This window comes from Protopterus annectens, chromosome 9.part0 (assembly GCF_019279795.1).
Source record: "Protopterus annectens isolate FY-2018-M chromosome 9.part0, PAN1.0, whole genome shotgun sequence".
Taxonomy (NCBI): Eukaryota; Metazoa; Chordata; order Ceratodontiformes; family Protopteridae; genus Protopterus; species Protopterus annectens.
Genome location: NC_056743.1, coordinates 644,225,748 through 644,239,684, shown reverse-complemented (window position 1 = coordinate 644,239,684; position 13,937 = coordinate 644,225,748). Strand labels below are relative to the sequence as shown.

Below are 13,937 nucleotides of genomic sequence, written 5' to 3'. Positions count from 1 at the left end.
AATACCGAATGAATTGGAGCAGTATAGGGTCTATGTTCCTAGCTTTTGCCCAGAAAGAGAAATGTCGCCATTTACTAGTGTAGATCTTTCTGGTAGAAGATTTTAGGGAAGCTACTATGATATCCCGTACGGGATTAGAAATCATAGGAAGCCTGGCTAAGGACGGAAGTGGAGCAACCAAGCAGTGAGGTTGAGAGAAGGTATGGATTGGTGCAGTTGACCCGACTGGTGGGTCAGAAGATCTGGAACCGGGTCCAGATGCCATGGCTGTACCAAGAGGTAATGATGTAGGAACGGAAACCATATCTGTCCAGGCCAATAAGGGGCAATGAGAATCAACTTGGCTCTCAAGGTGGTTGCTTTCTGAATTAGCTGAGGTATCAGCAGAAAAGGAGGAAAAGCGTAAAGAAGTCCCTGGGGCCAATCTTGGGTTAGAGCGTCTCTGGGGGGATGGCCTGGAAGGGGGAAGAGAGAGAAGAAGTCTGGGCATTTGCTGTTTTGAGGTGTAGCGAAAAGGTCGCAGCAAGGAAGGCCCCATTTCTGAAAAATCTCTTCCGTCACTGACTGTTTGAGAGACCACTCGTGAGGCATGAGAATAGCTCTGCTCAATCTGTCCGCTATGATGTTGGATTTCCCGGGGATGTGCGTTGCTATCAGAAACCGATGAGAGGAGACTGCCCATTGCCAAAGTCTGAGAGCCTCTCGACATAGTGGATAGGACTTGGTTCCGCCCTGTTTGTTTATGTACCACACTACGGACATATTGTCCGTTTGTACTGCAATTGTTCCCTGGGGAAGAGAGTCGTTGAGGGCTTGCAACATTAAAAGCACTGCTCTCATCTCCAGAACATTTATGTGCAGATGGTACTCGAAAGGTTGCCAAGTGCCATGGACCATTCTGCCCTGATAATGCCCCCCCACCCGATCAGGGAGGCGTCCGATGTAACCGTGGCAACTGGGGCAAGAGGAACAAATGGTCTGCCTTGATGGATTTGAGGGGACGATACCCACCAAGTCAGATGTCTTTTGCAAGTTGGAGTTACTATGATCTGGTGACGCATGGGAAGTTGTTGAAAAGACCATTGAGTGAATAGCATCCATTGTAGTAGCCGCATGTAAAAGCGGGCGAGGGGAAGAAGTGTTATGGCGGCCGCCATAAGACCCAGTACTTTCAGAGCAAATCTGGCCTGAATTTTGTTGCTGAATAGAATCACTTGGACGTGTCTTTGAATGTCCAAGATCCTTTGGTCTGTCAACCTTGCAGAAAGTTGTACGGTGTCCAAATTTGTGCCTATAAAGGTAATATATTGACAAGGCGACAAGGCAGATTTTTCGAAATTTATAGAAATTCCTAGCCCTCTGCAGGTGTGACTGGTGTAATTTCTGGCTTGGAGAAGCTGATGCCTGGTGGTGGCAGTGAGGAGCCAGTCATCTAGATATGGAAACACCTGGAATCCTTGACGTCTCAGGTGAGCCGTAACCACTGCCATGCATTTGGTGAACACTCTGGGGGCTGTAGTGAGTCCAAAGGGCAGGGCTCTGAATTGGAAGTGACTGGTCCCCAGCCGAAAGCGGAGAAATCTTCTGGAGCGTCTGTGAATTTTTATGTGATAGTACGCATCCTGAAGATCTATTGAGCACATCCAATTGTCCTTGCCCAGAAAGGGCAGAATGGACTGGAGCGTGACCATCCGGAATCTTGATTACTTTACAAACTTGTTGAGTTTGCTCAGATCTAATATTGGTCTCCAGTCCCCTGTCTTTTTGGAACTAAAAAGAACCTTGAGTAGATTCCGGATCCTATTTGGTCCGTTGGGACTGGCTGGATGGCTCTTTTTACTAGCAGTTTTGATATTTCTAGTACTGCTAGTTCCCTTACACCGGGTGGAACGTCTGGAAGGGTTCCCTTTTGTTGAACTGGGGTTTGAATAAAGGGAATTTTGTAACCCTCGGATATAATTGACTGTACCCATTTGTCTTGAGAAAGGGAAAGCCAGGCTATTGGGTACAGCGATAATTTTCCCCCGACTGCCTCCAAAGGCGGACAATCGGGCAACATCTCAGGGATGCTGGAAGGGTTTGTCAGAAAGAGGCTCTCTGCTACCCTGATTCTGCGGACCCCCTCTGCCCCTAGGGCGTCTATTATTGTTACCCCTCTGCCTCTGGGGTAAACTGACTTCGTGCGTCAGGCGTGACTCCTTGAGATTTGCGGAACCACATTTTCCTCCCTTCTGTCCTTTGGGGTAAGGTCTAGAAGGGGCGGAGAAACGGACTCCTACGGCAGAAAGAGTCTTGCCATCTTGTTCGCATCTAGTCAAAGTGTCTTTCACTTGAGGACCGAACAAGGTCGAGCCATCAAAAGGGGAGTTTGTGAAAGACGCCTTGAAGGGGTCTGCAAAATTACAAAGCCGCATCCAGGACTGACGCCTTAAAGCCACTCCTGTGCCTGCGGCCCTACTCGCTCCATCAGCTGCATAAGAAATGAGCTGCATGGAGGAGTTAGCAATGGAGTTAAGGATTCCTAGCTGTGAGGTATTCTTATCCTGAGACCCAGCAGATGACGGATCCTGTAAAACTTCTCCCAACTCTTTAAGAACATCTCTTTGAAGGCGGGTGAAGTGGCATAGGTAGTTCAGCGATCTCATGGCAAAAGTCGCTGAAGAAAAATCCGCTGCTACCTGTCCATAGTCCTAGAATCCTTATTAGGAGGATGAACAGGTACTGAAGGATCAGCTAATTCCTTCTTGGTGGCAGCAGCCACCACCATGGCATCAACTGGGACACCTTTTGTTAAGTATTGTCTATCTTGTGGGGCTGTAATAAATTTTGAAGGTCTCCTGGGGGTAGGTTCCACCGAATCCGGAGCCATCCACGCCTTTCGAGCCACTACCTCCATGAGAGGGTCGAAAGGCGGAGACACCCAGGAGGTGGAGGGTCGAGATCCGAACACCTCCAGGTATACTGACTCGTCCTCGGAGGGATTAAGGGAGGGCCAGTTCCCCCTCTGTTTAAGGATTTCAAGGATGTCTGAAAATGAGACATCCTCAGAGGAGGACCTTGGGGACCCCTCTGACTCATCCAAGTCAGTATCTGATGTAGTAGACTCAGGGGAGTCTAAATGTTTCCTCTTACATGTCCTCTTACGGGGGGGTTCTCCTGATGGATCAGGAGAAGCCTCGGAAGAGGAAGATATTCCCAATGGGGAAACCTGAGGCGTTGGATCTCTGGGTCCAGGAGCAAGAGAGTGGGAAGAGACGTCAGCAGGCACTGTAGTGGGAGAAGCTGATGGAACTGTCCGTTGACTAAGCCCAGGGGCTAGTACACTCCTCATCACCTCGAAGGCTCCCCCATCAGAGAGACCAGAGGGCTCCCGCTCCGAAGAGATAGGAACCCCAGGCCTCACTGAGAGGGAAGGCTCCGAGGCAGATGTCGGGGCCGAGCTCACCAACGCCGAAGCTCCGAGAGGGAGAACGGGGTCGGACAAGGGTCCGATGCCACTCGCCCCCTCGGAGCCGATGAGAGAGAGCAGACGCCCGGATCCCTCCAATGAAGGTCTCAAGGAGGAAATCGGAGCCAAGGACGACGGAGCTGAAAGGGGTTGTATCGGCTCCGAAGTCACAACGGTACCGGTTCCGAGAAGCTCCGGCTCCGAGCTCTGTAAGAGAGTCGAAGGAGGAATGGTCGGTGGATGTGATATAGCTACCGTCTGTTGAGATGGGCTATGGAGAATTTGGGCCAATGCCTGAGACTTTAATAGTCTACTCACCACTCTCTCAAGGTCGTGATCAGATAGCCTGGATGACCGAGAAGATCGGCTCCGATGGCTCCGCTCCGAGAGCAAGGGTGATCTCGGAGCCGAATGAATGGATTCCACAGAAGGGGATCGAGATCTCTTTTTCGAGATCAATGGAGCCATCAAAGCCAAAGACACGTCGGCTCCAACCGGAGCCGACACTGAGTGTCTAGACTTAACAGTATCGGCACCGGATGGAGCCGATACTGACACTGGTATGGAAGGATCGGCTCCAGCCGGAGCAGATGTCGAACCTGGTGAGGACGAACCTGAAGCCGACGGCTTGGAAGCCTGAGCCGAAGGCTTAGCAGGTTTCGAGGGCTTCCCCGGCGCCGACTTAGTCGGGGAGCTCTCGGGTTTTAATAAGCCCCTTAAAATGAGCTTATTTTTTCGTTCCTGCAGGACTCTTGGGCTGAAAGCATGACAGATAGCACAAGAGTCCTGCAGGTGTGAAGGTCCCAGGCAGTAAACACAAGAAGTGTGACCGTCTGTCAGAGACATCTTCTGACAGCACGAGTCACACTTCTTGAAACCTGAGACCTTAGTGTCCTTCGACATAACTGTGTCAATGAAACACTGAAACACACTGATACACAAACACACTCAGTCCAACAATTAAATTAAATTAATTTATTTACACTAACAGTGATAACAGACAGTCACACACAAAAAATTCCCTGACAGGAAAAAATTTAGGGAGGGGAAGGCCTAAGGCCTAACAAGGGGTAAGGGAATAATCCACTTAAAAGAGGGAACACTGACAGGAATAGGGTTAACGTGAATCGATAACTAACAAAATATTATACCTAGGTGAAAAAAGTTGAAAAAGGGGGTAGACAAGAGTCTATATAAATTCACTTATCTGGAGCTGGTAAAAGAAGGCACCTCGTTAGCGAAGCGGCAAACGAGATCTGAGTAATTTCCGCCTTGCATCATGGGATATAGGGTTGCCTTGAGCTGGTAAAATTAGCTCTCGAGCTTAGCAAGTGCCGAGTCGGAGCCGAGGATCGGCTCCGAACCCATCCAGCAAGAATGAAGGCGAGATTGACAACTTAACATCCCTTTATTATATAAAACAAATAGTAAAACAAACAGTAAAATACAGGATAAGCGCTTTCGGTTATGCTTAACCTTCTTCAGATCCTGTCAGAAATAAGAAAAACTTCCTTTTTATATACAAAGCAGTTGCCACTCCCATTCTGAAGACATCATTCCTTAAAGTGAAAACTTAGATTGTATTCACTTTTTATTTCTCAGGCCTCGCTCTTTTAATATAGGTTTTAGGGGTACTACCCCATTCAGTCCTGGGGGATGATCTGCTCTCAGATCCATAATCCATCTTGCTTCTTCAGCTTCCATTTTATTCATTAGGTCACCACCTCGTATACTTTCTTTTATGTTCGATAAAGCCATAAATCTAAAAGAGTGGTTCTCAAATCGAGGGATATGTTGGTAGAGAGAATTAGTTACTACCTTGTTTCTTATATCACATATGTGGCGAAAAATACGTTCCTTAAATTTTCTGTTCGTTTTGCCTATATAATAAGCTGTGCAGATACTACAGGTTGCAACATATACTAGGTTCCTGCTGTTGCAATTCACTAGCCCTTGGAAAGTATATATCTTATTTGTTATAGGATGCATAAATGTATCTTGTATGTTAATCCAAGCACAAGCTTTACAGAAACCACATTTGCGTGAACCTCTGTTAGGCCTTGTAGGAGCAGCCTGAGTGATATAATTTATCATCTCTTTTCCATCTTTTTGGCATAAAAGCCTCTTTAGATTCTTTTTGTTCTTAACTGCAAAGCTGGGTTTTTCTCCTACCAGTTTTTTAATTCTAATATCTGAAGGTAAAATTGCCAATATTTTCTAATAGTGCCACATATAGCTGCATTGTCTGTGCTATATGTGATCGTATACCTTGCTTTGTGTTCTTTGGAGCAGCTTTCTTTATTCTGCTTCATCTCTTGTTCACTCCTCTTAGAATAATGAGGTCTACCTTTATGTTCACGTATTCCCAATATTTGCTCTTTGACTTTAATAATCTTTTTTTCTGCATACCCTCTTTCCATGAAGTTATTCAACAGTTTCTCATGTTCCATAAAATAAACGTCTTCGTTTGTACAAAGTTTAGATACTCGTACTGCTTGATTGTCCACTATATTGTGGAAAATATGTCTGGGATGCATACTTGAGTAGTGTAGCATATGATTAGCCACATAGGTTTTCTGAATATCATTGTTTCAATACCTTTTACAGGATCTAAACTCAATTTCACATCCAAAAATTCTATTTCATGATGTGAGCTTTTAACCTGCAATTTCAGGAAGGAAGTTGTCACTCAAAAAATCAATGATATTGTTGAGTGAAGTTTCACTTCCTTCCCATACGATAAAGATATCATCCACAAATCTACTATATAATAGTAGTTTGCTGGTCCAAGTATTTCTGGTGTCATCCAACCATTCCTTTTCCCATTGGGCAAGTACCAGATTGGCATAGCTATTAGCGCAGGGGATCCCCATTGCTACCCCCAATCTCTGCCAGCAATAAGTATTGCCATAAGTAAACACATTGTTTTCCAGTACCAGTTCTAGTAAACTGCAAATTAATGGAGTATTAGATAGAAATGGACTAGCAAATTTCCGAATGGATTCAATGCCAAACTCATTTGGTATGTACGTAAATAAATTATTTACACCCAAAGTTACCAAAAGCAAGCCTTCAAACGAGCATCTATTTTCCATATTTCCATGTAGATTTTGCAAGAAGTCTGCAGAGTCTTTTATAACAGTGTTTGCTCTGCTCAATAGCTTCTTTAATTCATTCTCCAGATAGATAGATAGTGGCTTTGTGACCCAGCCTCTTCCTGTTACTATCAGATGCATCGGTGGTTCGAGGCAGTCTTTGTGTATTTTAGGCAGTCCACTAATTGCTGGTACAGTTGGATGAGAGAGTTCAAAAAGTCATATAGCTCCTTAGTTATCATCCTGTTCATTAGCATCTCATACAGACTATCTTTTACATTATTTATCAATACATTTAGATCTTTTTTGCTTAGCACTAAGTTTGTTTCTTTTTTGCTGAGCAGATCTTCCATTTTAGTTTTGTAGTTATTGGAGCTCATCACCACAATAGCTCCACCTTTATCTGCTGATCTTATCACAATATATGTTCGCTGCCTCAGATCATTTAACCCTTGGAACTCCTTTTGGGTCAAGTTACAATATTGCTTAGAGTTATTCCCTTGCCTGTTTTCATATATCTCTTGTTCACAAAGTCGAATGAACACTTCCACTGAAGGATGAATAGCAGGAACAAAGCTACTTGGTTTTTTATATGTCTTGACATCTTCAATCACCATCTTTACTACCAAATATATGCTTCAAAGTAACATTTTGACCAAAATACTTCAAGTCCGTTACTATTTCATGTAGTGGTGATTGTATGGAGGGTATGAGACTTAGACCTTTCTCAAGTACACTTAATTGCTCCTCACTTAGCAGTAACCCAGAAATATTTACAATGAGTGAGACTTTGTGATTATCTAATTCACTTTTCTTTTTTTCCTCTCTCTGCTTGCTGATCTTGGGTTCCGGAATGTTTTTGTCTGTAATAAAAAAGGAAGTTGTTGCATGAGGGATACATGTGCTGATCCTTTTTTAGGGATTGTTCCAGTCATATTATCAGAAATCGAAGGCATTGTTGTTTCTCCTACTTCAGTCATAGGATCTTCTTTCTGTCTTTGTACCACAATTTCACCTTCTTCTTGATGAACTATACAACCATTCTTCTGTTTCTTTGCCACTGTATCATATGTCTTATCAGCATGCACATCAACCTGCACTGCTAGTCCTCATATATTTTTCCGTTTTTTTTATTATTATTATTATTATTATTGTTGGCTCTGTTGCTGAGCTTCCTAAAGGGTCTGAACCCTTCTTTTGAGGGTTCTGAAACCAACTGTTCTGGGGCTACATCTCGCTTCGTTGACAAGTTCGTGCCTTCTCGTTGTTCTTTCGGCCATTCAAATAAATGGCCATTTTTAAAATCTTTATATTATCTAGCTAGTTTGCCCCATTTGACAACTTTAAGTTTAGTATCATATGCATCCAATTTTTCTTGTAATGTAATTAGTTGTGATAGATTTCTTTCTGTCAGATCCATTTCTTCTAGTTCTCTGTTTCACTTCAAGCAGATTACTACCTTCTTCCTCATGGGGCTTAAAAAACTCTATGAGAAGTTTCATATAACTAAAACTTGTTTCAATATTCAACTTTTGCCATTTTGCTAACAAGTCAGGATATGCATTCCCATAGCTCGGCATGCATCTAACTCGTAGTCCCCTAGGAATTACTTGATGGTGAAGGCAAGCCTCCATATGGAAGCGCTACCATTGTAAGCATTTCAACTTATATGTGGCATTTTCCACTTCCTTAAATACATCAACAAAATTATTCTTATTTTCCTCAACAGAGCTCACCTCTATTTCATTGCTTTCCAAGTTCAACATTAATAATGGATTCAGTGCACCTAATTGAAGGTTTGTAGCCGTCCTTTTGTTTACAGCTTCTAAAGAATTGTTTCCGTTTAATAAATTCTCCATACAAGCAAAGCAGTGTGGAGTGATAGGCAAATAAAAATACTAAGCACAAAAAGCAAATCACACCACTAAAGGCTGCTCAAACAAATATAAAATGTATAAGAAAAAAGAATGAACGTGCCACCTCTTGCTCTCAAATATTTAGATAACTGAAACACTCTCAGTACAAACAGCAGTTTAGGCGGAAGCTTGGTAGCTCTTACAAGAACTGTTGAGCTGTTACAAACAGCAGTTTAAATTGAAGCTTGCTAAAACTGTTGATCTGTTAGCAGCTGAAACACTCGATACAAACAGCAGTTAGAGTGGAAGTTTGCTGGCTCTTACAAGAATTGTTGGGCTGGTAAGAAACAGATGAAGCACTCAATATAAACAGTAGTTTAAGTTGAAGCTTGCTAGCTCTTATAGGAACTGTTGAGCTGTTAAAGACAGCTGAAGCACTCTTGATAAACAGCAATTTAAGGTGAAGCTTACCAGCTCTTACAAGAACTGTTGAGCTGTTAAAAACAGCTAAAACACTCTTGATACAAACGGCAATCTAAGTAGGAGCTTCCCAGTTCTAATTAGACTGTTAAAAACTCTTTATTATATAAAACAAATAGTAAAACAAACAGTAAAATACAGGATAAGCGGTTTTGGTTATGCTTAACCTTCTTCAGATCCTTTTAGAAATAAGAAAAACTTCCTTTTTATATACAAAGCAGTTGCCACTCCCATTCTGAAGACATCATTCCTTAAAGTGAAATCTTAGATTGTATTCACTTTTTATTTCTCAGGCCTCGCTCTTTTAATATAGGTTTTAGGGGTACTACCCCATTCAGTCCTGGGGGGTGATCTGCTCTCAGATCCATAATCCACCTTGCTTCTTCAGCTTCCGTTTTATTCATTAGGTCACCACCTTGTATACTTTCTTTTATGTTCCTTAAAGCCATAAATCTAAAAGAGTGGTTCTCAAAAATAGAGATATGTTGGGAGAGAGAATTAGTTACTACCATGTTTCTTATATCACATATTTGGCGAAGAATACATTCCTTAAATTCTCTCTTCATTTTGCCTATATAATAAGCTGTGTAAATACTACAGGTTGCAACATATACTAGGTTCCTGCTGTTGCAATTCACTAGCCCTTGGAAAGTACATATTTATTTGTTACAGGATGTATAAATGTATCTTGTGTGTTAATCCAAGCACAAGCTTTACAGAAACCACATTTGCCTGTACCTCTGTTAGGCCTTGTAGGAGCAGCCTAAGTGATATCATTTCTCATCTCTATTCCATCTTTTTGGCATAAAAGCCTCTTTAGATTCTTTTTGCTCTTAAATGCAAAGCTGGGTTTTTCTTCTATCAGTTCTTTAATTCTAATATCTGAAGTTAAAATCAACCAATATTTTCTAATAGTGCCACATATAGCTGCATTGTCTGTGCTATATGTGATCGTACACCTTACTTTGTTTTCTTTGGAGCAGCTTTCTTTATTCTGCTTCATCTCTTGTTCACTCCTCTTAGAATAATGAGGTCTACCTTTATGTTCACATATTTCTAATATTTGCTCTTTGCCTTTAGTAATCTTTTTTCTTTATACCCTCTTTCCATGAAATTATTCAACAGTTTCTCATGTTCCATCAAATAAACGTCTTCGTCTGTACAAAGTTTCAATACTCGTACTGCTTGATTGTCCACTATATTGTGGAAAATTTGTCTGTGATGCATACTTGAGTAGTGTAGCATATGATTACACCACATAGGTTTTCTGTATATCATTGTTTCAATACCTTTTACAGGATCTAAACTCAATTTCACATTCAAAAATTCAGTTTCATGACATGAGCTTTTAACCTGGAATTTCAGGAAGGTAGTTGTCATACTCAAAAAATCAATGAAATTGTTGAGTGAAGTTTCACTTCCTTCCCATGCAATAAAGATATCATCCACAAATCTACTATACAATAGTAGTTTGTTGGTCCAAGTATTTCTGGTGTCATCCAACCATTCATCTTCCCACTGGGCAAGTACCAGATTGGCATAGCTATTAGCGCAGGGGGTCCCCATTGCTACCCTCCATCTCTGCCAGTAATAAGTATTGCCATAAGTAAACACATTGTTTTCCAGTACCAATTCTAGTAAACTGAAAATTAATGGGGTATTAGATAGAAATGGACTAGCACATTTCTGAATGGATTCTATGCCAAACTCATTTGGTATGCACGTAAATAAATTATTTACATCCAAAATTACCAAAAACAAGTCTTCAAACAAGCATTTAGTTTCCATATTTCTATGTAGATTTTGCAAGAAGTCTGCTGAGTCATTTATAACAGTGTTTGTTCTGGTCAATAGTGTCTTTAATTCACTCTCCAGATAGATAGATAGTGGATCTGTGACCCAGCCTCTTTCTGCTACTATCGGACACATTGGTGGTTCGAGGCAGTCTTTGTGTATTTTAGGCTGTCCTCTAATTGCTGGTACAGTTGGGTGAGAGACTTCAAAAAAGTCATATGGCTCCTTAGTTATCATCCTGTTCATTAGCATCTCATACAGACTGTCTTTTACATTATTTATCAATGCATTTAGATTTTTTTTGCTTAGCACTAAGTATGTTTCTTTTTTGCTGAGCAGATCTTCCATCTTTAGTTGTGTAGTTATTGGATATCATCACCACAATAGCTCCACCTTTATCTGCTGGTCTTATCACAATATCTGTTCGCTGCCTCAGTTCATTTAACCCTTGGAATTCCTTTTGGGTCAAGATACGATACTGCTTAGAGTTATTTCCTTGCCTGTTTTCATATATCTCTTGTTCACAAAGTCGATTGAACATTTCCACTGAAGGATGAATAGCAGGAACAAAGCTACTAAGTTTTGATATATACTTGTCTTCACATCTTCATCACCATCTTTACTACCAAATATATGTTTCAAAGTAACATTTCAACCAAAACACGTCAAGTCCATTACTATTTCATGTAGTGGTGATTGTATGGAGGATATGAAACTTAGACCTGACAAGATTTTGAGTCCACCTTCTGATAGGCCGGCATGGAACAAGGGCTCCCCCATAGATGCTATGGTGGTAGCAGCAGCCACAAAGAAGGAACTAGCCCAGGAGAGTTCCTCGGTTCATCCTCCTGACAGAGAGCCATGGATGATGGACCACTTAGGAAAGCGGGCTTACGTTTCAGCTACCTTTTTTATTAGGGTGCTGAACTACCTGGCACATGTCACGAGACTCCAACTTGACCTGTTAAAGGAGCTGGCAGAGTCTCACCCTAAGTCCATGTCGCAGGAGGACAGGGACGCGTTCTCCACGAGGATGGCCACTTTGAAAGCAGTCTCCAACACGTCCATGCGACTCCTTTCACATGCTACTGAAGGAGCGGCTAGGGCGGCTGGGTCTGGTGTGTCCATGAGGCGCAACACCTGGCTCAGACTATGTAAATTCTTGGAACGTTTCAAGGTGTCCTTTGCCAATGCCCCAAGTGAAGGCTCTACTCTTTTTGGTTAGACCGTCAAAGAGACCTTAGTCCAGAGTGAGAAGGATGGGAAGACACTGTCTGTCATCGGGATCCGCTTCTCTAACCCTCAAAGGTCCTTTTCCCAGAACCAGAGAGGGCAAAAGAAGATGTGGTTCCGGAAGTTGCAGTATTCCCAGGACACTCATGGCTCTTCTTCCCCCAGAGGCAGAGGGGGACAGAATGGATGCTGGCCCAGGGGCACAGTGGGTCCGAGGAATTTTGGGTATTGAGAACCTTTCTTGGACAGACCCGGACAGCAACCCTGAAGGGTGGCCCAACTGCTCTACTCTGGAGGCAGTCAGGGGACAATTGTCCTTGCACCTGGCAGCATGGGAGTCCATAACATTAGATCGCTGGGTGCTTCATATCATATTCAGAGGATACTCTATCCCCTTTCTGGATTTTCCCAACTCTCCCAAACACCTCCCGGATGTACCACCCACGCAAAGGGAGGCAGCAGCACAGGAAATTTCCAAGCTATTAAAAAAACGAGCCATCAAAACCGCCCTCCCAGATCAGTCTGGATCGGGCTTCTACTTCAGGTTCTTTTTTGTGCCAAAGAAGACAGGGGACTTAAGGTCCATTCTGGACCTATCTACCCTGAACCTGTCAGTTGCCAAAGAGACGTTCTGGATGGTCACACTACAGTCCATCATGCCGTACCTGCAAGAGAGTGACTGGATGTGCTCATTAGACCTCCAGGATGCTTACTATCACATAAAAATGCACAGAAACTTCAGGAGATTCCTCCACTTCTGGCTAGGAATCAATCATTACCAATTTCGAGCCCTAACCTTTGGTCTCACCACAGCCCCCAGGGTGTTCACCAAAGTGATGGCGGTGGTAGTGGCTCACCTGAGGATTCAGGGGATTCAGGTCTATCCGTACCTAGAAGATTGGTTCCTCACTGCTCCCACCAGGCATCTACTCTCTCAAACCAGAGATTACTTCTTAACACTTGCCCTGCATTTGGGGATCACAATCAACACATCCAAATCACTACTAGATCCTGTCCAGGTGATAGACTACATTGGTGCAAGGATAGATACATTACAGTGCAAAATATTTCTGACCTAGGAGAGAGTACAGAACCTGAGGATGCATGTCTCTCTAATCTACTATTCTCCACTTCCAACAGTGGAATCAGTGTTGAAGGCTCTAGGTTCAATGGCGGTGACCATAACACTTCTCCCATGTCCCCGATTACATATGAGAATTCTACAGTAGACATTAGCTGTACAATGGTCCCTGTTGGAACTTTCATTGTCTTATCCAATACAACTCAGTCGAGTCTGTCAGTCGTCTCTCATATGTTGGATGTGTTCTCCGGACATCATGGAGGGACAACCCTTTGTTCCAGCCCCTGCCCAAGCCACAGTGACCACGGACACCTCCCAACTCGGGTGGGGGGGCATTGTTTGGGCAGGACAGTCCAAGGCCTGTGTTCCCCTGTAGAGACCAGCTTGCAAATAAACGTTCTAGAGATGAGGGTGGTCCTTTTAGCATTGCAGGCCTTTTATGCTTTTCTTCCTCTGGGAACCATTACAATTCAATCAGACAACATGTCAGTGGTCTGGTATATCAACAAATAGGGAGGGACCAGGTCCTAACCCCTTTGTCACGAGGCCATGAGAGTGTAGGAATGGGCGATCTCCACCAGTCGCTTTTTTATCGCAACGCACATTCCGGGACAGTCCAACATTCTAGCGGACAGGTTAAGTCGGACTATTCTGATGCCTTACAAGTGGTCTCTGAGTCTTTCAGTAGCAGAGCAGATCTTCCTCGACTGGGGTCAGCCTTGCTGCGATCTCTTCGCATCTCCTTCCAATGCAAAGTGCAGCGAGTTTTTTACTCTGAATCCCCTGCCGGGAGAAATCCCCAGAGATGCTCTACTCCATGCTTCGCCTCCCGGTCTTCTGTATGCTTACCCTCCAGTACCTCTTATTCAGAGGTTTCTACAGAAAGCTTGTCGACTGAGGAGCAAAGTGATCCTCATTGCCCCGTTTTGGCCATTTCCTTCCTTTGGTCT

General features: G+C 43.2%; 1 protein-coding gene across 1 annotated transcript in view; it reads right to left on the bottom strand.

Annotated features, from left to right (window-relative positions):
- CFB (complement factor B) overlaps window positions 1-13,937 on the bottom strand; it is a 2,501,566-nt gene that overhangs the window by 308,059 nt on the left and 2,179,570 nt on the right. The gene's annotated exons all lie outside the window — the stretch shown is intronic.